We start from the raw sequence: 12,956 nt of genomic DNA on the forward strand, positions 1-12,956 counted from the left end.
TAGAAACAATATGAGTATACTTTGCACTTAAATAAAAGGATACACAGTAATGTTAAGGTCTTTCATAACTACATATACCTCCCTCATTTCATATTGTTATGATCAACAATTTTTAAGAGAGCATCAGCTTGATAGAGCATGACATTACTAATGACATTATATAGTAACTTTTTACATTAGCAAAATTACTATTAAAGTAAAACTCAAGAAATATGATCCAGCTAAAGGCAACAAACGATTTCAAAGTTAAAGAAATAGAAATATAGGCTAATGTTACACAGAATTACCACTGATTTTTATTTTGTTTTTCTTCTGGGATATTAAATTATTCTGGCTTTCCTACTTCAATTGAAGTAGAATGACTTAAATAATCATTTATCAATATATTTATTTTAGAGTATCATATTTCTGAGAAATAAAAATAAAGAATGGTTTTCAAAACTAGAAGCATGATACGAAACTTTCAAAACACATTGTGGTGTATAAGATTGAAATTCAGGCATTTCCCTGCATCTGTAAAAAACAAAAGTTAGCCCAAGAATTAGCTTATTTTTGTACTTTTTGATGTAAGCTACAATAGTAAATTATATTAACTATATTTTCTGTATGCATTGTAATATAGCTATCTATAATGTTTCTGGTATTAAATTATTCTTACAGCTCAAAGCAATGAATATATAAAGTCACATGGCAATGGAAGGATAGAGACAGAAAACAAATAGAAATAAAAATAAGAGAAAAGAAAAAGTATGCTTAAATAAAAACAGGAAATATGAAAGGCGGGTGGTGGGGGAGAGATTGCAGAAAACCAGAATAAAAACAATGTCTGTCCAAAAGGTATTTATCTTTTTGTTTGCTACTGTAAATGAGGTTTATAGTTTGTTTATCCCATCTATTAATTTAAGCACCTAAATTTTAAATCCACCTAATTTATTAATTCTTTGTTTACAACAGTATTCACTTCATTCTATTGGGGTTTTCCACAACAGACTCAACAAAGGTAGTGTTAATTTTATTTCCCTATTTTATCTATAAAATATGATACTGGCATTGGAGTTGAGAGAGACAGATTCTATTAAGAAAACATATATCTATTTTCTTTAATGGAAGTTGTTTTAGCATCTCCATAGAAGATCCTATTTCTCTTTTGTTTTATTGCTATGAGAACAAATTACAGATTTTGTAACACTGAACCATCCTTGCATTCCCAGAATTAACTTTTCAACTTGGTCACTGACAATTATTAATGTGGTACTAAATTTATTTCCAAATATTGTATTTGGGCTTTTTTTCACAACAGTCAAAAATAGTATTAATCTATACTTTTAGTTTTATGCTTGCTTATTTTTCTTTCTGCTATCCTTGTTGGGTTATAGTATCAATGGGAGACCAGCTTGAAAGAAAAGAATCTAGAAGGGTTTTTTTCCTCCTATGCTGCTCAATGGTTTAATTATCTTAGAATAATCTGATGTTCACAAGTCTGGTGTATTTGCCAAGTGAAGTCACCTAGGATTTTTACTCTTGTGGAGAGGAGGCTCTTTGATAATCTGCTCTATTTCTTATATGAGCATTACACCACACAGATTTTTCTCTTTTTAGAATGAATTTTGGTAATTTATTTCTCTCAGAAAATAGTTCACTCCATCCAAGTAATTCACGTCATCCAGAGAAATGTAAATGTAAACTTTCAATGAGATCTTACTTTTTACACAGCATATTGATAAAGAAGACCCTGATTATATTCTGAATTGGTAAGGATGTATTAAAATAAATATATGCATTCAGTTCTGATAGAAATAAAAATTGGTAAAATGTTTATGTGGACAAATTTGACAATTTGTATAAAAATTTACCATGCTTATGCTCTTTCAGCCAGCAATTCTTATTTCTAGGACTAAATTATAAGCATACACAGATGGAAGGGACTTCCCTGGTGGTCCAGTGGCTAAGACTCCATGCTCCTAATGCAGGGGGCCCAGGTTCAATCCCTGGTCAGGGAACTAGATCCCACATGCTGCAACTAAGAGTTTGCATGCTGCAACTAAAGATCCTGCATGCCACAACTAAGACCTGGAGCAGCCAAATAAATAAATATTAAAAAACAAAAACAAAAAAACCTATTCAGATGTAACCTTCTATGTGACTCCCACATAGGAAAAAAAAAGATATACAGATGGAAAATAACATGCATATTAAGGTACTCCTAAAGTATCTTTGTAAACCATCTAAATGTTAAACAGTAAGAGATTCATTAAACGAATTATAATACTGGGACTTCCCTCGTGGTGCAGTGGTTAAGAATCCGCCTGCCAATGCAGGCGGCATGGATTCAAGCTCTGGTCCGGGAAAATCCCACATGCCGTGGAGCAACTAAGCCCGTGTGCCATAACTACTGAGCCTGCGCTCTACAGCCTATGAGCCACAACTACTGAGCCCGCATGCCACAACTACTGAAGCCCACGCACCTAGAGCCCATGCTCCACAACAAGAGAAGCCACCGCAATGTGAAGCCTGCGCACCGCAACAAAGGGTAGCCCTTGCTCACCACAACTAGAGAAAACCCACACACAGCAACGAAGACCCAATGCGGCCAAAAATAAATAAATACATTTATTTATTAAAAAAAATTATAATACTATCATAGAATGGACCATTATAGCCATTAAAAAGAATCAGCCATATCTATTTCATACTGGTATGGAACAATCTCCAAGATATACTATTAAGAAAAAAAAATGAAAATACAAAACTGTGTATACAGTATAACATATGCAGAAAATACACATTAATAGATATGCACATAGCTGTAAAGAAATAAAATATTTCTTGAAGAACACAAGAAACTCGTTACAGGAATCACATCTAACTATGTAAACTGGGTGAGCAGAGTATGGGCACAGGAGGAAAATCTACTTTTCCCTACATACTCTTGACCTTTTAAAATTTTGGACTTTGTGCCTCTTAGTTATTTGTTGCTGCCAAACACAGTGAGTTAAAATAAGAAACATAACTTTATATAGCTTTTTTTATGGGTCAGGAATTTGGGAGTGTTTTAGCAAAGGAGTTGTGTCTCAGGGTATCTCATTAGGTTATGGTGATTGGGGCTGGCTCCTGCACATGGCTAGCATGTTGGTGCTCATTGGTGGTAAAAAACTTTAGTTCGTTGTCATGAGGGCCTCTCCGTAGGATGACTGAGCGTCCTCATGACACAGCAGTTGACTTTCTTTTTATGGGCATCCAAAAGAAAACAATGTGGAAGCAACAATACCTAGCCTCAGAAACAGCCCATCATCAATGCCACACATCAATGCACATCATCAATGCCACACACAACTCTAACACATTCTAATTTGTTAAAAGCAAGTTACTAAGTCTGGGCATATTCAACAACAGGGAAATTAGGCTCTACCTTTTAAATGAAAGAATGTCAAAGAACTTGAGAGAGATACTTTAAAAACCAAAACATGCATATTGCATTTTGGTAAATACAAATAGAGTAACATTAGAAAATTAAATTAAAAGATGCATTTAGTTCTGTGGAAGACAAACTTTTTTTTTTTGGCTGCATCACACGGCTTTGTGGGATCTTAGTTCCGCAACCAGGCATTGAACCCAGGACCTCAGCAGTGAAAGCACCGAGTCCTAACGACTGGACCACCAGGGAATTCCCAACAAACTTTTATCATTAACCAAAAGGATGAGAGAGAGTACTGAGAGATTTAACTTTTATGAAATGACAACACTTCAATCCCTACATTTCTATGTAACATCCCACCCATAACACTATACTTCTGAGAAGTCACAGTAAGCTGAGCAGCAATTTGATAAATGTATAACTAAAGGACTATTTTGAAAATGGCTCTCAACAGTGCAATATATCAATGAGTACCACCTATTCATATAAATATGTTGTGAAAACACTGAGAAATTAAATCACATAATCTTTAATGATGATGATGATACTGAAGTTTAATAACATCCATGATAACGATTTCATGTGCCAGCACCTTACCTAGTAGTACATACTCTTCCATTTTTTATTTTACATTTCACCCTCACAACCCCAAGTGTACAGTGTGCATTTTACAGTGTACAAATGAGCAAACGGAGGCACAGGAAGCTATAGGAAAACTGCCCAACGTCATCTACAATGAGAAGTTTGTCATGTATTCTAAATATATGGTTCCCAGAACTAAGCACCACATTCAAGAAATATACTGTTCTTTGCCCATTTTCCTTCATTTGGAATAATCTTTTTACATTATTTTCCCTAAGATTGTGGTTTGGTGGCTCTGTAAAACTACATGACACAAACTGAATTTACTTAAAAAAAACAAAGGAAACTGTTTTCTCCCCAAGTTCTCTAATTGTAGAACTATGTAAACACACACTGACTCACATACAACTGGAAAATAAAAAAGAGGTTACTGTCATTTTTTCTTTCTTTACATTTCAATTTTCTAAAATGTGTTCTAAGTTTAACAATTAAAACCTTTTAAAAAATGTTAAGAAACCCTACAAATAAGGGGGTATAAGGGGGAAGTATCAACCTGCCACAACTTCCTACATGAAAGGTTTGATTACACATAGAAGAGCCCAAAGGCTGAGCTTGCTACTTCCACCTACTATACAGTCACTCCAAAAGTACAAGCCCTATCAAGTCAGCTTTGCACATGTCCCCAGCAATGTACATTACTTGTAGTCTCTGATGCTATAAAATTAACCTTCATCCCACAGGGGCCTAAAGGAGATGATTAAGAATTGATAGTCCCTGCTTTAAAAAAAATGCAACACTGACTACGTTATTACTGACTACAATCTTTCACATTTAGTATAATTTTCCTCAGGGTAGGATTAAATCTATAAGTTTGGGGAAGGGAAAATGACCTACTCTAAATAATTTAAAGTACTGCTCTATATACTTAGACTTTCACTATTTCAGACAAATGACACATTTATATGAATGCTTCACAGAGATATTACTTTTTAGTTCTCCAGTATTTTTAGATAAATCACATGGTTCAAATATTACTTTCCTATGTGAGTTGTATTAGTCTACCTGATGAACATTTCATTCAATTTTTAATACAAGAGAAGGTGACGGGAATTCCCTGGTGGCGCAGTGGTTAAGCATCCGCCTGCTAATGCAGAGGACACAGGTTCGAGCCCTGATCAGGGAAGATCCCACATGCTGTGGAGCAACTAAGCCCGTGTGCCACAACTACTGAGGCTGCGCTCTAGAACCCCCAAGCCACAAGTACTCAGCCCGTGTGCCACAACTACTGAAGCCCGTGCGCCTAGAGCCCATGCTCCGCAACGAAAAGCCACCGCAATGAGAAACCTGCGCGCCACAACTAGAGAAAGCCTGTGCAAAGCAACAAAGACCCAACGCAGCCAAAAATAAATTTATTTAAAAAAAAAGAGAGAGAAGGTGACAACTGTTACATAAAGCACAAATCCCTAGTGGTCCATAAATATGAATAATTACTATTCTGAACATAACTGAAAGTAATCTGATCTATCTAATGAAACATATTATTTAATTATTATATTTGCATAAATTGTATGCTATCTTCATAAAGGACTATAACTGGTATTGCTTTCATAAAATCAAACCTCTCCCTTCGCCCAAGGGCCCCCTTCCCGATCAGACAGCGGGCAAGATGTCTGGGTGTGCACCGTCCTCAAACCCACAAGCAAGCAGATCCTCTGCGCCTCTCAGGACTCCGGTCCACGCCATGGTGGATTCTGAGCGCCTCTCGGCCCCGGCTGCTGGGCCGCCTGCTCCAACTTCTCACGCCCCCGACAGGGAATTCTCCTGTTTGCTGAAATTATATTGTGCCTGGTGATTCTGATCTGCTTCGGTGCCTCGACATCAGGATACTCCTCCTTGTCGGTGACAGAGATGTTCTTTGCTGCTCTCTTTGTCGTCTACATGTGTGACCTGCACACCAAGATACAGATCATCAACTGGCCTTGGAGTGATTTCTTCTGAACCCTCGTAGCGGTCATCCTCCATCTGATCACCTCCATTGTTGTGCTTGGTGAGAGAGGAAACCACTCCAAAATCATTGCAGGGGTACTGGGCCTAATTCCTACATTACTCTTTGGCTATGATGCCTACATTACCTTCCCCTTGCGGCAGCAAAGACATACAGCAGCCCCTACTGACCCTGCAGATGGCCCAATGTAGGTGAACTCCCTTCATTTCTCTCAGCAACCTGCAAATAACACCGCCATCGAAATAATTCCTCCCAGCCCACAACTGAGGTAAAAGTGCCTTTATCGAGAAAATTTGTCTTCCAGCCTGCCAATCAACTCCTCTGGGTATGGCCACCTTTATGGGTGTGCCTAGGTTCCCCTTCCTTCTGCAGTATCCAAACGGAGACACCAGTTCTGCCTGGACAATACCCCCACCTAAGCCACAAAATGACGGAAGAGGGTGCCTCAGATTTCAAGACTCCAGGCCCCAGGTTGTAACCCATTCCAAACAACCTCCTCAGTGTCCATGTGTGTGGGGGGGGAGGGGGGAAGGGGGCTCTGTGGAGGAATAAATAAATAATAAGCAGATTATTAGGGGGAAAAAAAAAATCAAACCTCTCTAAGTTTCTTATTCTGCCAGATCTCAAATTTTTAAATCCTCAAAATTTTCAGTTTTCTGTTACATGTTGTTAAATCACTTCTAAATACACAAACAGTAAACGGCAAAGTTCTTCAATTTAACTAGACACCACATGCAATCAACCTGCTACGCCTACCAAGAACAGAGCTTCTCAATGGTCAGCTAACTTCCACCTATCCATCCAATCTTCTTCTCCCTTATTTGAAAAGCTCACTGCATAGCCGTTAATTTTCATGTAGAGACTTTGTGAAAGAAGGAAATTATAGCTGTCATGATGGGATGGACCACAATTACTACCAAGTAAGGTCTATGAAAATGAGGCCAGGCATTGTATCACTGCATACTGGATTCTAAACGCTTTACATGGGAGGGATCCAGGTAGGACAGTAGAATGAGATAAGGTTCCTTAGGTCAATTCTTCATTTTACCTCACAAACTCTGTGTATACATGCATACATATCTATCTTTACATACACATAGTTTAATTTCAAAAAGAGAAAATATACCTCATCCTATTTACCTTGCACTTATTTCAAATTTCATTAACAGAAGATCAGGCCTTTCATTTCCTAATAATACAAATATTAAACAGGTATATACTTAAATAACTTTATAAATCAATGTGAATACATGCTCCTGAAAATGCCAAAGATGGAATAAGAATATTGACTGGTACAGAAATAAACTTAGAAAATAGGAAGTTACTGGCTCTTAATGGATGGCAACAATGCCTCTGAGGGGGAAAACAAAAGACAAGAAGTGGGGAATGGGGGTTCTCAGTATTTGGTCACCTATACGCAGCAATGTACAGGATAGAGTAACAGGATAGTACCTAGGAAGCCAGCTTTTGGCTCACTTTCTTACAGTTAAAGATGACTAGCAGGCAAATTAGTAGAACCTGGAAAGTAATATCACAGATTCTCAACTTGACAATTCATTATTATAGATTCCAGAAGTTGATAGTGAACTACAATATGCAGACTATATCTATGAAGAATGAAGAGCAATTTCATAAGATTTAAGACAGATGCCTGATTCATTTACAAATTCAAAATTTTTATCAATAAGCTGCTATATTCAAGAGCCTATTCATAAAGTACTGCTACAATAAAAACTGTCTGAAACATTTTCTTTTACATAATTTGAATTTCTTCCAGTGGAATCAAGAACATTTTGCAATAATACTCAACTTAAAATTTAAAAAAAAAAACATTATTTTCCTATATGCTTTGTCTTGGATATTATCAACTAAATTCAGGGCTTAATGGGGAACCTTAAATGATTATCAAATGCTTTAAAATTCCTTATTTATATAGCTCAAAATGTATTGTTAAGCAAAATTCAAACCTTTGATTTAAGCTTCAGAAGTTAGCTAAATTGTTCATTGTTCCAAGTAACAATCACAATGTTATTTTATTCAGTATGGTGAATATCTTATGAGAGCATGTACTGAAAAGAATGTAAACATCTTGAATACCAACTTATAAAAGGGTATTCATTAGGGTCCCACATTTTACTTTATCATATCTATTATTTATGTGACAAATTACCACTGTATTACATTACACGTGTGAGTCCTTCAAATCAGAGACAGTTACATAACTAACTGTATATGTAAGCACAGATTTTTAGGACACTATTGAAATGACTGCTTTTACAGAATAAATATAAACTTTTACAACTCCATGAAATAACACACCAAAAATCAAACCCAACTAAAATAATAGTTTAACAGCACAGCTAAGCTTTTTTGATCATTAACTATGTGCCATGAACCTTCCTAGGTAATTTATGTGTATTATCACATTTAATTCTCTTAATAAACTACAAGGTTATAGTGTTTTATCATCTCATTTTACTTGTGAAGAAACTACTGCTCAAAGAGTTGACGGCCACTCAGAGAAGAACCAGGTCTAGAATCCAGATCTTTGCCTCCAATGGTAATACTCTTCATTATAAACTTTGTTTATATCGCTGTCAAAATATACCAACGCATGACATTAAAAGAAAAAATTCAATAATTAGATTAAAATAAATACCTATGCTTGTACAGAAATTATGCTTTTGCCCTGTCAAAAAACTAAATAAAATTAATACAAACCAGAGAATCGAGCAGTAAAGAAAAATACAACTTTCTCATATAGGGTTGTATCTATTAATCACTTCAATCACTCAAAATATGTTCACTGAAAGTCTTCCAAGTCACAGAGATTATTGGAGATGTTGAGGACACACAGCAGGGAACAAAACAAAGTGCCTGCCCTCATGATGCTTATATTTTAATGAATACAAAACTAATAAAAGGAAAAATATTAAAATAATAAATTATAGCAATAGGCTAAAAAGGGAAAACAATTATGTTACCAACTCAACAACTATTCTTAATAAAATCTGTGAAAATACAAGGATTAGAATTATTCTTCCCTATCATGAAGCATATACCTTTGAGCTATTTCATGAGTTTGTAAATTGTATATTACTTATAGCAATAATTACTGCCTATAAAAAAAAATCAGAAAATAAAATCTGCCCTGTAGAGACACAAATGAAATCCACCACCCCACCAAAGTCAGTTTTGTAATATTTGTAAATTGATTTCATGGACCACACATACCTCCAGTCTTTGAATTCCCCTTTAAATAAATTGCAATATCTTACCTGTACACTAATTAGAGTTAAATAAAATTGTTGACGTGTTCATTGCATATTTGAGAGTCCCATTTTCCCTTTTAAGAATGTTAGCCTATAAAAGTACTATCATTATTCCCATTTTACAGAAGAGGAAACTGAAACTTGAAAAGGTTAGGTGATTTGGGACTGCCCTGGTAGTGCAGTGGTTAAGAATCCGCCTGCCAATTCAGGGGACAGGGGTTTGACCCCTGGTCCGGGAAGATCCCACATGTCGCAGAGCAACTAACCCGTGCGCCACAACTACTGAGGCTGTGTGCCACAACTACTGAGCACATGCACCACAACTACCAAAGCCCGCACGCTCTAGGGCCCACGTGCCGCAACTACTGATCCCGCATGCTGCAACTACTGAAGCCCACGTGCCTAGAGCCTGTGCTCTGCAACAGGAGAAGCCACTGCAATGAGAAGCACACCACAACGAAGAGCAGCCCTGGCTCGTCGCAACTAGAGAAAGCCTGAGCTTAGCAACGTAGACCCAACGTAGCCAAAAATAAATTTTAAAAAATAAATAAAACAAATAAAATATAAATAATAAATAAATAAAACATATTATATTAAAAAAAAGGTTAGGTGACTTGCCCAAGTTTGTACTTGCCCAGCTTTGCTTATTGCACAGCACATTCCCTAAGCCACTACGCTGTGCTAAGCTAAAATTTATACTATTTTGTTTTTTACTTTCTCAAGTATCTTGTTGCCAAAAGTACCAAAGAAAACAGAAATACTCTAGAAAAGCTTGTCTTTAAAAACATGGCAGTTGACAGTACCACTATTTAATTTAAATGGCAAACACCATATTCATTGCCCAACCAACCAAACAAATGAGACATTTTTCTCTCCCAGAAAAGATCTGACTTTATTTTTCAGTTCAAATAAATATATTAATTAACAAGACATTTATTTTTAAAAGTTCCTGAAACCTAATTACAAAATAGAATGAAAAGGAATGGAATCCAGGCAAGAATTTTATCCCCTGAATGAAAGGAGATCCTGCAACTTGTGGTTTTCCTTACTGAAGCACTTGTTGCTTTGCTCTTAGGCAGGAGAGATACAATCTCAAACTGTACCCATGTTTAATGTCATACTGCAAGACAATGTACCACATTAAGGTTCATAAGTGTAAAAGGTATGCTTTCTTTCATAAAGTGGATAGTTTATGATGTGTAGGTGTAGATTTATACTAAACAACCTCAGAGCACACCTTAACTACTGAGACAAAACTAAAAGCATGTTTTACTAACAGTGGCAAAAGAATCCCTTAACACAAGACATAAAATAAGGCTTAAAGGACAAAAAGCAGAAAGAAAAGATGACGGAAAGAGAAAAGAGGAGGGGGAGATAGAAAGGAAGAGAGAAAATATAGGTTTTGCTTTACATTGAATCTGATTTAACATAGAAGGATGTCACAAACACATTAAAAATATCCTTCAGGAAAACAAAACACTACTTTCTTCACCTTAGTTTAGCTACTAAAATCTCTCACAGTCTTATTCAACAAAGAAAAAGATTACCAAAGAAGGGAGGTGTTAATTCATACTTAAATTTTTCAATTGCAAGGAGAAATTCACAATTTTAATAGTCAATTTTACTTTGTAAGACCTAAGTTATTTAAAATTATTCATTAATCTTAAAATTGGCACTAAAAGGAACCTCCTTTTTAGTGACATAAAGGTTTGACAAGACTCTGTGTTGTATCACCCACCGTCTGCCACATCCTGCTCTGATATTTATAAATGTAGTTGTGCTATTGACAGTTCTGCAACTGCTCCAGGTGTAAGGCATTAGAAGGGAGAATTCTCTTTGATCACTCCAATGTCGTTTCTTCTCTTTAGATCTAAGCAGTCTGCACTGTTCCCAGATTCCGAGATATATCTACTAAAATGCCTTTTAATCTCTATATAGTTTTTTCAGGTGAAATAGGTCATAAAAAGAGATAATCAGAATAATATTTATTCATACAGGAAAGCCACATAGATTAACTATTTTTTTTAAAAAAAAAGGTCTACAAAAGAAAATATGAGGCTCTCAATTTTAATTTCTAAATACTATGACTTAATTGGAAATGCTACATGGTTCTTAAAATATCAACTTTACAATTCTGCGTTGAACATGTTTCTATTCATTCAAACATAATTGTATAAACTTTATAAAAAATGTTTTTAGGTATTCAATATACAAAGAGTTTGGGAAAACTTTAAAACACAATTCTGAAAACTGGTTCATTACTTGATGTTTGTAGGAAAAAAACAATTAAAGCACCTCTCCCCCCTCCATACACCCCAGCAGCTATCCTGTATAAAACATAAAAATACTGGCACAAGACAGTTTTCTCAAAATTCCATTAAAAACAAAACAAAAGCTTGCTTAAAATTTCACTAGAAGTTAAACATAGAGGCTTATCTAACTGTGAGAAGGGTGACAAAAAGAAAGATTGAAAAGTCAATAATGAGAGAACCAGTGAGGAATTAGAAGTAAGGATATAAGAATTCAAGTGACCAAGAGAAACGTTTAATACTTATGTGAAGAAAAGAATCAAATCTATTACTGATGGATTTATATAAATGATTAAGGAAGAAAATTTGTAATTAGGAACATATTTTACTTCCTGAAGAAAAATGGAGGAGAGAGGGCTATTTGGCAAGGAACATATACACATTTAGTAGTTTTTAATAAATGATTTCAATTACAGCAAAGAATGAATACTATTTTATCCCTAAGATCTTTGCTTTAAATGAGAAAAATATACTTTATTTAGAAAAAAATGGCAGTTACTAAAGTAATAAGAAAATGTTTACTTTTTATTATTGAATAGCAAATCATAAAAATCCATATAGCCTCAACACTTTGGGGGAGGAGAGGAAGAAGAAATAATTGATTCCAACGATGATCTACTTATACTTCAGGTAACAAAGACTGAGAAGGCACTTAAAATATTTGATTAGCTGCCCAGAACATATGCAAAAATGACTAATTTTTAACAGGTATAGAACATTAGAAAGATCAGTAAATCAATTTGCAGGAAACTTAATAGTGAACTTATATAACTTAAAACAATATAGGAATACCACAGGGAGCTGGTCATGAGGCTTCTGAAAAATACGAGTCAGAAAAAAGCAGTATTGTATATATGTGCCATATCTTCTTTACCCATTCATCTGTTGATGGACACTTAGGTTGCTTCCATGTCCTGGCTATTGTAAACAGAGCTGCAATGAACATTTTGGTACATGACTCTTTACGAATTATGGTTTTCTCAGGGTATACGCCCAGTAGTGGGATTGCTGGGTTGTATGGTAGTTCTATTTTTAGTTTTTTAAGGAACCTTCACACTGTTCTCCATAGTGGCTGAACAGAGTGAAGTAAGTCAGAAAGAGAAAAACAAATACTGTATGCTAACACATATATATGGAATCTAAAAATAAAAAAGGTCATGAAGAACCTAGGGGCAAAATGGGAATAAAGACACAGACCTACTGGAGAATGGACTTGAGGATACGGGGAGGGGGAAGGGTAGGCTGTGACAAAGTGAGAGAGTGGCATGGACATATATACACTACCAAACGTAAAATAGCTAGCTAGTGGGAAGCAGCTGCATAGCACAGGGAGATCAGCTCGGTGCTTTGTGACCACCTAGAGGGGTGGGATA

General features: G+C 35.7%; 1 protein-coding gene and 1 pseudogene across 4 annotated transcripts in view; one reads left to right on the plus strand and one right to left on the minus strand.

Moving 5' to 3' along the window:
• Positions 1 to 12,956, minus strand: part of ADK (adenosine kinase) — a 486,415-nt gene that overhangs the window by 288,052 nt on the left and 185,407 nt on the right. The gene's annotated exons all lie outside the window — the stretch shown is intronic.
• Positions 2,619 to 9,669, plus strand: LOC132439914 (proteolipid protein 2 pseudogene; annotated as a pseudogene).

The sequence above is a fragment of the Delphinus delphis genome, chromosome 16 (assembly GCF_949987515.2).
Source record: "Delphinus delphis chromosome 16, mDelDel1.2, whole genome shotgun sequence".
NCBI classification, from domain to species: Eukaryota; Metazoa; Chordata; class Mammalia; order Artiodactyla; family Delphinidae; genus Delphinus; species Delphinus delphis.